Here is an 11,641-nt window from a genome sequence, read left to right on the forward strand (position 1 = left end):
TGAAATAATGTGCTATTTGGGAGGCACAGGCCTTAAAGACTAGTGGCTTCTATTTCCTGTCACTAGGAACACTACAGATTGAAACCATGCTGTGCTGTGAGGAACCTCAAGCAATCACATGGACAACAATAAAGCTGCTGGTCAACAGCCATAGCTAAGTTCCCAGCAACCACATGCAATAACTGGTCAGTCAGGTAAATAAGCCATCATACAAACTCCAGCTAAGCTGCCCCAGGTGATTCAAAGGATACACTACCCCTTTCAAATCTACGAAGATCACAGATTCATAGGCAAATAAATGATTGCCCTGGTTTTAAGCCCACTTAAATTCTATGGTAGTTTGTTACATAAAAGTGTGATAAAGTATACTGAGTCATAAGAACTTCAGCTGACCACATTACACCTAGAATAATGAGTCCAGTTTTGGTTGTCACCATTTACAAAACTACCTTAAGTCAAATACAAAGAGATCAGAATGTTGGAGCTGGGGATTTAGCTCAGTGGCTTAAGCGCCTGCCTGGCAAGCGCGAGGTCATGAGTTCAACCATCGGCACCAACAACAACAAAAAAACAAAACCTACAGAATGCTGAGAACTCTGGACTACCTCATATGAGGAAGAGTGACAGAACTAAGCCTGGTTAACCTAGACATGCAAAGGTACACAGGGAAGTGAGGTGAACATTTCACATATTTGAAAGGCTACTTCATAAAAACACCTGACGATTCTACCCTGCTGTCAGTGTAAGAGAGGCTGCAGATGTGCAGCTTATTTTTGTTAAGCACTTTCTTTTTTTGTTTGTTTGGTTTTTTTTAATTTTATTTAAGGAGAAAAAGAAAAAAAAAACAGAAAAAGGGTACAACTTATACAGAATTTCAGAAAGAATAAACAGTAGGGAATCACTAGTTAATAGATTACATACTGTTATCTTAGAAATAGTTGTTCAAGTTACAAAATTAAAGCATATAAAGTGGACTTTCAAACAGTGAGACTGCAAACAGTTTTGTTCAATGATCCAACAAAACTCAGTAATATGGTTATCTATCTTATACACTTAAATATATATGCAGTTATATCCTTTAGAGCACTTTCTTTTCCTCTCTTTTGTACAATGACAATTACACATTTTGGGTTTTATTACTCCCACAGTTCTTATTACTTTTTTTTTGAAGAGAGTAAAACCCAATGTGACATAACAGAACAGAGTCAGTCAAATCAAAAGGATGGACATAATAGATAATGTAAAAACAAAATACAAGGTGATCAACAATGGTTACCATACTGCCTCTTGCTATCTTAAAAAGAATTGTCTATATCATCAGTTATAATAAAATTGAACAAAACAGTAAAGAATAAAACCAAAACATTGGAAACATTACAGGATTTTAAGAGAAGATAATAGTCAACCAGAATAGGCGTCATAATGAATCTTATTGTCTTCACAGTTGTTGCCTATACTTTCGAACTTGGTACTATCAAGCAAAGCAGAATAGGGGAAAATCAGTCAAAACAAGATGGTGAGGAAAATACAGGGTTTCAAATCAAGTTAATAGGAAATCAAAGTGGATTCTATAATGTATCCTGTTATTTTTTATTTTTCCCTTAATTAAAAAGATAAAAATAAAAAAGTAGATAATTTTAAAAAGGAGATTGAGATAAAAGAGGGCATAACAACAAAACAGCACAGGTCAAAGCATAACCATTTAAGCAAAATAGTGTTTCACTACAAGATATCCTGACATAAAAGTAGTTACCATAGTGTCTCTTTCCTTGAAATCTTTGAGTATAACTTCGTATACTGTAGTACCAAACATATCAAGACAATGTAAAACCATTCAAGAGAATGACAGTATTACAGGGTATTTAGAACCAACTATCAGAAAATGAACAATGGTTTCTATATAAAAGTTTTTGCTTACATTATCACATATAATAAAACCCAATAAGATACAACCTTAAGGCCGATGGAGACAGAAGAATAAAAGCTTGATGGGACTTCAAAACAAGATGATACTAAATCAGCACTAGCTATTATGATGTCTTGTTTTCTCCAAAATAGCTGTTCCTACCATCTGATCTTCTCTGCCTCATTTCTGTTGAGCTCTTTTTCTGTTGTTTGTGGTCAGTTTGTCTTCTTCATTTCGCTTTCTGCTCCATTCATTGTGGCCTCTCTGCCACTGTTTCTGGGATCTTGGTATTTTCCTTTTTTAAAATATCCTGCAGTATTCTCTGTAGACTTGCATTGGTGGTTGCAAATTTCCCTAGTTCCTCTTTATGCTGGAAGCACCTTGTTTTTCCATCAATTTCTAGGGACAGTTGTGCAGGATATATCAATCTTGGCTGGAGGTTATTATCTTTCAAAGCTTGAATTACTTCCCCCCATGCTCTTCGTGATTTGATGGTTTGTGCCGAGAAATCTGCTGTAATTCTGATGGGCGTTCCCTTGTAAGTGATCTGTTTCTTGTCTCTGACGGCTTTTAATATTCTGTTCTTATACTGGATTTCTGGAATTTTGATTATTACATGCCTGGGTGTAGCTCTGTTTGGGTTATAGGTGGCTCGAGTCCTGTATGCCTCATACATCCGAGTATCTTTACCTTTTGCTAAATTAGGGAAATTCTCATGGATTATTTCTGTGAATAGCCTTTGTAGTTCATTTGTTTGTGTCCCTACTTCTTCTTTTATGTTCTTAATTCTTAAGTTATAGATCCTCTTATCGTCTTCTAGCCTTCGTATTATTGCTGTTTGTTTTCTTGTTATTTTTAAGAAGTTTTTCATTTCATGCTCCCACATTACAAATCTGTCCTCCAGTTCAGATAATCTATCTTTAGTTTCTTTCAAGCTGTTATGCCAGCTTTCGATAGAGTTTCTAGTTTCCTGGTAATCTCTTTGAATCTGCTTCACATATTCTACGTTCTCTCTATTTTCTCCATTAAACAATTCTCCCCTTTTTTTCAGTTCTTCCATTCCACCATCTGTTTTTTTCTTGGGCAGTGCTTAGCATTTCTAACTATTCTACTTATATCTTGCTTCATTTCATTAAATACTTCCCTTTTGAACTCATCTATGAGGCTCTGGAGATATCGCTTTATGTCTATTGGTGCCGTGTCTGATATTGCATGTTTTCTTTCCTCATTCTCCTTTGCATTCACCTTTCCTGGATCAGTGTTCTCAGGATTGGGGACTGAGGGCCCTTTCTTGTTGCTTCCTCTTCCCATACTTTTTGTTCCTTCCATACAAGCGAATATAGGAGGCCCAGTTTTTTTTTTTTTTTTTTTTTTCTCTTTGTTTGAATTGCGCCGGCTAGGTGTTCCCACCCACTGCAGTGTACTAGGGAGACACAGACCTGGGCAGCCTCTGCTGGGCCCGCCCCTCCAGGTCAACCTACCAAAGGCTTCACCACTAGGGTGCACCTCCAGGTGCTGCGACCTGGTTTGGGCTAGCTTATTGGGTCTTAGTCAGCGGCATCACCCAGGCCAGGCACTCCCCACCAATCCCGCTTGAGAGGGGAATATGTGACTAAAGTCACTGCAGCGTCCTGTTCCGGCAAGTCTGCACGGTCCCAGTATGTCCTTTGTTGAAGCCTCCTACTCTATGGAAGGGTCCCCGTTCTGCTCACTCACCGCAGGTCGATGCAGGCTCCCTGCCAGTCCCGCTCTCAACTCCGTTCGCCAATTCCCACTCTCAAGAGTTTTCGCACGTCTCTCTCCCTGCTGTGCCGATTCAGACGCAGCAGCGGCAGCAGGAAATTCAAATCGCAGCTTCCATCGGCACAGGCTCAAGCTTCCACGCTGAGACCTTATCTGTTCCTGTTATAGCACCGGGATTATGTTTCCAGTTGGTTTCTCTTAGCTTAGTTCATTCCTGGGTCAGCAGGGTACATCTCCCCCTGCTTAGGACTCCTCACACCGCACCATTCCTGGACTCTAAGCGGGGTATCTCAGAGAGCCTCCATAGCTGCTGCTATCTATCTGCCATGTTCTCCCCTGTTAAGCACTTTCCAACAGCCTCTTAGAAATGGAATGGACAGATGGTTTTGGGAATCAAGGAAAATCTTCTGCTAGAACATCTCCCGTGAAAAGTTACTCTCTACCCTCATCAATTCTCAAAAATGCAAGAATTCTAACTGATGAAGTCCATGCAACTCTGAACAGTCCACCTCTTGGGAACTGCTGATGGTAATGGACAGCGACATGAGCCTAAAATTCAAGAAATCCTTGATCCTTTCTGTTAGCATTGTTTTCACAGGCTGCACGTTGTCCATTTCCTGAACTGACCTGCCACTAAAGTATAATCTGCTCTTATATATAAAGTATAACTTGCCCTATTCTTTCTAAAATGATCCAAAGACTTAAAAGTGTAGTGTTAGCAAGTGGAAAGCAAATGCAGATTGATAGGATAGTCCCTGGGGATAAGGCATAAAAAAAAACTAAACACTTTTCTTTTTCATGATGCATAATATCCAAAAGCACACTGTGGCTCAAAACAGGAAACGAGGTACTCCACTAGTCAACTTGGTGAGTAAAGGAACCTGATATAAGAGCTTTAAGGGACACTGATTTGCCATCTTTCATCACAATGGAATTGTGGTAAGCACTTTCAATGACCCTGAATATAGGATTTAACCTTTGTGTTACTCATTTTCTTCATATATAATTCCAGAGGGACAAACCACTTGTTAAAGATTTTAAAAATTCAGAGTAACCACAAGTACCTGACCTGGCACAGAAAACATCTGAAAACAGATCTAGTTCATTTCTCTACCCCTAAGTTGGAAAAATGATGACTGTATTTATTTATCTGTTTGTTTGTTTGTTTATTTATTGGTACCGGGTATTCAACTAACAACCTTGCACTTGCCAGGCAGGCGCTTAGGCCACTGAGCTAAATCCCCAGCCCCTGACCAAATTTATTAACATGACTAATTTCCCTTTCTCTCATACTAGACTATGAGCTCTTCCAAAACAGTTATTATTTTTTATTTACTAATCTAAATCCAGCACTTCAAGTGCCTATCACAGGCTTCTTGAACTCATAAAATTACTCCTAACCTGTCATTCCAGCTCAAACATTCAAAAATTCTGTGGCTTCAGATTCTGAGACAGAAAAACTTGCAAGTGTTTATGTGTCCTGTGTATGGCCACAAAGTACCTATACTTCTACAATTGAAAAAATTACAATTGTAATGAACTCATTCAATAGTTTTTAAACGTTCCCCTTACTTGCTAAAAACAGATGCTCCATGAGATCAAATATATTTTGTTCAGCTGCACCTCCTCAGAGCTTAGTAAAAGGTTTGTAACAAACATAAACATTTGCTGAATGAATGAATACCTGAATAGAAGTTTTTTGCAAGTCTAAGTAAGGCAGAATTTCCTAATTTTAGCAGCCTTCATCATCAAATTCAAAGTAGCTGCATTTAGGTATGACAAAATTTTTAAAAATAAAGACAGCAGATGTTTGATCCCTGGGTGGTTAAAAAAAATTTAAAAAACAAGGTTAAAAAAGAAAAAACCTTCATTTGTTTTATGCTGCAGGAAGTTAACCAAAATCCGGACACCCAAAAAGCTCATATAATATATCAGTCTAAGTCAAACATATTCTGCATCTACAAAGACAACTGTTTTGTATTTAAAAGTATTTTAACTACCGAATACATCAACTTTTTAAACATTACTTTAATGTGGTTTTTAACACACAGGAATGAGGACTAGGGATGTAGCTCAGTGGTACAATGCCTGCCTGGCAAGCACAAGGTCCTGAGTTTGACTTCTGGTACCAAAAATAATAATAACAATAATAATAATAATAATAATAATAATAATAAGATACAGGGATGAGATCAGTTCACTAAAATAATATGATTCTCTTTTAACAAAGACAAGAACATATAAAGGTTATGCTGGACTAAAAAATCAGCCTCTATCCTTAGAAAATGCTCAAAATTCATTCACTCCAAATTCAGCAAGGATATAGACGTGGCTGCCAGGGAATTCCAAAGGCTGAAAGTGGGACATGATGACTAAAGACAGATGTTTAGACTTCAGGGTCTGCATCACAAATGAAGCCAAAAGACAAAACTCTAGCACTGACTCCAACACACAATGGAAAAGGGCAGTCATACAAAGGTCACTTTTGGGGAGCTTACCTTCACTGTAATTGGCTACAAAGAGACTGAAGCCAGCACCTTACAGTCAGAGGTACAGGTCTAGGATGATCAAGCACAAGCTATTTATGAGGGCATGCCCCTTTACTAACTGCTAAGATTTTAATCATCCTAACAAAACAAAACACCACAAAGAAGCTAGCAGAGGACATACAATAACCACAAAGTCAACCACCGTCATCCTGCCATTGTTCTGCAGCAGGAGTCTCAGCAACCCCCACCATGCACACCTTGCAGCAGCCATAAACCAGGCACGGCATCCCAGAAAGACCAGAGGCTCTGCAGCACCAAGAGGAGCTGTTTTCTCCGATTATGGCACTCAGCCTTGGAAAGTAAAGAAGGGGAGGGGGCGAGGGGAAATCCTATCAGGCTGGACAGAAGCTTTTAATGAAGACGTCATCTAACAAAACCTGCGGATGCCCCAGTGACATTTAACTCTGGTTTAAAATTTTTACACAGGTTTCCTTAAATCCTCACAGATTTAAAAAGAATCTTTTAATCATGCCCCCAGGAACTGCTGAATAAATACCGCATACTCACAGATTTAGAGCAGCTGTAACTTTGGAGGAATGAATACAGTTCTACTATGAAGATGTCTCTCTACCAGATTTTTTAAAAATCCAACAAAAAGAAAACACAATCCTCAATATGGGAACCAACAAAAAGATTCAATTTCTGTTTTACTCCTGAGTCTCCAATGAGACTCTCAATTATCAGCACAAGCAAAGAAGTTGCCTCCGAGGCGGCTGCCAGCATGCCCGAGCTTTGCAGAGCAGAATTTAAGACATGTCAGTTAAAGCAGCAGCTAAACTACGCTCACTGCTGTAGCGGATGCTTCCGCAGGAAGGGATGCCGGGAGATTTTCTCCCAATCTCTCTGCTGCAGCCTGGTTCTAATCCATCACTGCTTAATTACCCTTGAGAAACAGAAAGGAAAAATACAAATGATCTGGATTTATAAAAACTATAGGATATTCTTATAAAGATTTTTCACCTAACCTAGGGACTTATCTTTTATCTAAAGAATGGCAATTAAAGAAAAAAAATGAATTTTCTTTGTTTTAAGGAACCTGTGAGAATAAACTGTTATACCCAGGTTAGACTTCAATTTTTATCTACAATACTTTAAAAAAATTTAAGGGAAAATCAATTTGTTCAGTGTCTATTCTAATAGGCTAACTGCACAAAAGTTAAATTAGTGAAGAGAATTAAAAACACGTTAAGACATGACAGTCATACCACTGTGGTTGGAATGGCATTTTTTAATTAACATCTGATAAATATTATTTGAATGGCTTTGATGAAACTAAAAAAAAAAAAAAAAATAGAGAACACGTTCAAAAAGCCTAACCATGAACAAAAAATTGTAAGTTCAACTATACTTTTCTACTTTGAACGGCTAAAAGCTCTCCTGGCAAATGAGAAAGTCAGTGACCTGGCAAGTTATCTTGTCTTACTAAGGGCACTTCCCCTAGAAGTGAAACATTTTTCTTCTGGGGCTTACTACCTATAGATTAGGGGATTTTTTTCACTAGCTATTCCTCAGACTAATATCAGACTAGTATCTAGTATATACATTGAACTCAAAAATATTACACCTCCCCAAAAATGAAAGACCCAACCAAAAAGTGGGCAACTGAAATACAAATTTCTCAGAATTATAAATAGCCAATAAATACATGAAAAACTGTTGAATATCTCAGGCCATTACAGAAATGCAAGTTAAAACAACACTAAGTTTCCATCCAGAAAGAATGGTGAGCACCAAGAAATAAAAAATAAATACTGGTGAGGCTGCAGGGAAAAGAGGATCCTTCTCTATTGTTGGCAGGAATGCAAACTAGCATAAACACTATGGAAATCAGGATGGAGAATCCTCAAAAAACTAAAACTAAAACTTCCATTAAACACAGCTATTCCCCTTCCAGATATTTTCCCAAAAGAGTTATAGACTCCATATTACAGTGATACATGCATACCCATGTTAAGAGCATGTCCATGCTAATAGCATAATGGCGAAATCCTGCAAGTGGTCTATATGTCCATCAACCGATGATTACATATGAAAATGTGGTGTTTATACACAATGGTGTACTACTCTGCCATAAAGCAGACTAAACTTGAATCAGTTGCACCTTGAAACCATAATGTTACAATAATCAGACACATGAATTTAAATATTGTATAATTTCTCTTATATGAAAAAAAAACAAAATAAAAGTAAAGAGCAAAATAAAAGAAAATAGAGAAAAAGATCTTTTGCAAATGGGAAGGGGGCCAAGAGATGGAGGAAGGGGGAAAGGGGGAAGAGAGGGGATGAAAAAGAATTAAAATGTCTATGTGTAGCATGTACCAACTCCCTACAAGAATGTGTTCATTATGTACTGCAAACATGTACTAACTTACTAAGAAGTAAAAATTTAAAAAAAAAAAAATAACACCAGGTAATATATTCTGGTAGGTCCAGATTATAAATAATAAGCTCCTTGAAATGAACTAGAAAACAAAGAAAATAATGAAAATCTGTCATAATCTTATAACCCACAGATAATCATGGTTAGTATTTTTTAATAATTTAGTTTAGTCACCTTCTTCAATTTAAATCATATGAGGGGTCTGATACACAAATATACCATATCTTGTATGCAGACCAGAAAACTAAGAAGATAAGACAACTACAGGTATTTTTTTAATACTATTGTTCTACAAGTTGTATATTACCCTTTTCACAAAGTTTTAAGATTATTTACCCATATATGTGGCATATTATTAACCCTTACATTTCTAGAAGTGCTCTAAAGAGTTAGTATATGCAAGGTCAGTTATTTTATATGCCTATTATGTGCTGGGCACAACAGATACAGCATGGAGCACAGTTCCTCTTCTAAGGCTCTCAGTTCAGTAGGGAGGTCAGTTATTCACCAAATGTGACTCAGTATGAAGAGTGCTATACTACACGCAAGAACTACAGACACATCAGAATCCGCACCTCAGTTCACGAATTAAATTCTTTCCATGATGCTGGCTGCAAACAGAATTAGATGAAAATCAAATCAAATTCAACAATTAGGCTCATTGTTGATCTTATGGGGAAATTTGATTTGCTTCTTATCCAATTCAGCTTGCAACCAGAAACGTAGAATTTGTGAATCAATGTACCACTGTATAAGTAACCTAGTCTTGTGAAGGCCAGAATTTCTCAATGGAGGAAAAGTAAAGAACAAGTCCAAATGCAAAATGATCACTACAGTGTACTTCATACCTTCATCTTTTGATCGCTATACATCTCTCACCTAATATTCATACTTTTTCCTTTATCAACAGAAGTTGTAAATGTAGCATCCACCTACTTTTGTAAAAGTAATTAAGAAATTACAAAAGATAAGTTGCCCTTATAATTTCAGATATCCCTAAAGTGGTCAGTTACTACAGGTTCTAAGCATCTCCTACTTAAAATTAACTGCTCAGAATCTGATGAAGATTCCGTTGACTGAAAAGATGTGACAACTTGACGTACATTATTTGCATGATCATTGTAACATAACCTAAAAGGGGAAAAATGTCCAAATAGTTTACACAGATACGCTCCTCTAAAGGAAGGGGAGCAAAACTCCCCACACTCCTTAACAATGGGTTGCACATAGTGACTTTCTTCCAACAACTATAAGATAGAAAGGAGAGGAGCAGATTTACAGTGGAAAGACCTCACAAACAATACCCCAGCCACGAGAACAAGGTCAACACCAACATTGATAAATCATGCTGACATTATGTATGCTTGATAGGACAGGATAAAAATGACACTTTATCTTCTACATCTCCTTCCAAAATCCCATACAAAACACCAGTTCAACCATGAAAAATTCTGAGACAAATATCAATAAGGGGAACCCTACAAAATGCATGACCAGTATTCTTCAAACCTATCGAGATCAAAAAAGGAGACAATCTAAGAACTAACATAGCCAAGAAGAAAGTCTTTGGAGACCTGAAAAATCTCAGATGAGATCTTAGAACCAAAAAATGAAACATTATTAGGTAAAAGTGAAGGAAATTTGGAAACAGTATGGACTTCAGTGAATGATAATGTAGTGACATGCTTTATTAACTCTAACAAGTATACCATACTATTACAAAACAATAATAGAAGGACTCTATAGTATCTTTCTAATTTTTCTGTGAATCTAAAACTGTTCTCTAAAAAATAAAACTGAGCTGGGTGTGGTGGCACATACCTATAATCTGAGTTTAAGGCCGGCCTGGGCTACATAGCAGGATCTTATCTCAAAAAACAAAACAAAACAAAACAAAAAAAAGGATGGAAAAGTATCTTCCAAAGTCAAAGTGAAAGTAATCTTGCTTTTTCTGATCTTTAATAAAATATATCCTATAAGATAGCTGGACAATACATTGGGCACTGTGGTGTATGTCTATAATCCCATTAAGTCAGGTGATTGAGTCAGAAGGTTTTTTGCAAGTTTGAAGCCAGGAATTACTTTTTCTTGTGCGATGCTTAAAATACAGTAGTCTAACTGAAGAACATACAATTATTTACCTTAATCTGCCCTTAACATTTAAACATCAACAACAAATTCTAATTTTGTACTTTAATATTAAAACTATCCACCCCAAACCTGTCTTTACCTTGGCACCGTGCCTCCTAGTCACCATGATGTGAACAGCTTCTCTAGGCCAGACTCCTAGTGCTATTCATTTCTGCCCTGGAGCCTGCACACTACTGACTAAACTGTGAGCCAAAATAAAACTCTCCTCCTTTAAGTTGTAAGTGTTGAATATTTTGTCACAGCAACAAAGAAGGGACTTAAGACACTGGCACACCACCTGATGTACAGAATGTGCTTAACAACTATTTGTTAAGCCTAGAGTGCCTTACAAATCCATAAAGCTAGCACTGAAATAAAATGAAAGAATAGCCAAATAGGCATGCTGTCCTTTTCCCTGATTTGATGAGGTAAGTCTCAGAAATGCAGAAATAAGCACAAATAACATTTACTTTCATTTGTTACATTTTAAAAATATGCTGTTTTTTACTTTTACATTTTAGGTAGTAACTGTGAGGCTACATCAAAATAACTATGCAGTGGTGGTACATCCTATAATCCCAATACTCAAGAGGCTGAAGCAGAAAATTCATTGAGTTTGAGGCCAGCTTGCCTACATGGTGAGTTCAAGGTCAGCCTGAACTGTATACTGAGACCTTGTCTCAAAATAAAGCAAAAAACTGTATCAAATATGTTATACCTTAGAAGGAAAGACTTTACAACAGTAATATTTCTTAATATGACACTGCACAACAGTCGTTGTATGTGTGTATGTATATATACACATGTATGCATACACACATAACATTAATTTTGCATTTTGTAGGTTTACAACATGTTTTTTAAAAATATTCATGGGTTGAAGACATGTTACAAAATAAAATGTTATTTACATGCAATACATTGGCAACCTAG

At 37.0% G+C, this 11,641-nt stretch overlaps 1 protein-coding gene across 3 annotated transcripts in view; it reads right to left on the bottom strand.

The window, feature by feature from the left end:
- Ttc39b (tetratricopeptide repeat domain 39B) overlaps positions 1–11,641 on the bottom strand; it is a 124,357-nt gene that overhangs the window by 75,609 nt on the left and 37,107 nt on the right. The window contains exon 1 of one of the 3 annotated variants that reach the window (XM_013155090.3): positions 6,706–7,029. The exons of the other annotated variants lie outside the window; for them this stretch is intronic. The gene's annotated coding sequence lies outside the window, so the exon portion shown is untranslated. Of the gene's footprint in view, positions 1–6,705; positions 7,030–11,641 lie in introns of those variants that run through there. 3 annotated transcript variants of the gene reach the window in all.

Source organism: Cavia porcellus, unplaced genomic scaffold, assembly GCF_034190915.1.
Source record: "Cavia porcellus strain 051 isolate PalLab524CR breed Dunkin Hartley unplaced genomic scaffold, mCavPor4.1 scaffold_1, whole genome shotgun sequence".
NCBI lineage: Eukaryota > Metazoa > Chordata > Mammalia > Rodentia > Caviidae > Cavia > Cavia porcellus.